The 399-nt window shown below is 48.1% G+C and overlaps 1 protein-coding gene across 1 annotated transcript in view; it reads left to right on the top strand.

Annotated features, from left to right (window-relative positions):
- Window positions 1-399, top strand: part of LOC116174574 (GDP-mannose 4,6 dehydratase-like) — a 52,965-nt gene that overhangs the window by 51,713 nt on the left and 853 nt on the right. The gene's annotated exons all lie outside the window — the stretch shown is intronic.

Raw genomic sequence — 399 nt, 5'->3', positions numbered from 1 at the left:
GCAACCGATCCAGGTACGCGCACTTCTGACCAACCAGGGCGCAGTTCCAAGCAGGGAACAAAGTAATGGATATATCCTGAGATTTCGCAACGGGAGAATTCCAGCGAAAATCGAATTCAGGTACAAACGCATACTTCATCCGGCGACTTCATGACCTATGACCAGCACCCAATCGTAGGGAGGCCACACCGGGAACCGCCACCGCCAGATCGAGGATCACCAGACCCGCCATCAAGATCCTCCATCTCGCCCACACCACCACACCAAACGCATTGGTCGATAAAGAAAAGCCTTTTTTAGGCTATCATCACAAAAACGTTGATTTTATAGTCGCTTTTGCGGCCATAAAGTTTCACTTTATTGTACGCTTCTGTCAAACTTTACTTTATTGTACACATC

Source organism: Photinus pyralis, unplaced genomic scaffold (assembly GCF_008802855.1).
Source record: "Photinus pyralis isolate 1611_PpyrPB1 unplaced genomic scaffold, Ppyr1.3 Ppyr1.4_LG6, whole genome shotgun sequence".
NCBI lineage: Eukaryota > Metazoa > Arthropoda > Insecta > Coleoptera > Lampyridae > Photinus > Photinus pyralis.
The sequence above is the reverse complement of the archived record's forward strand: the minus strand, read 5'-3'. Positions and strand labels throughout refer to the sequence as shown.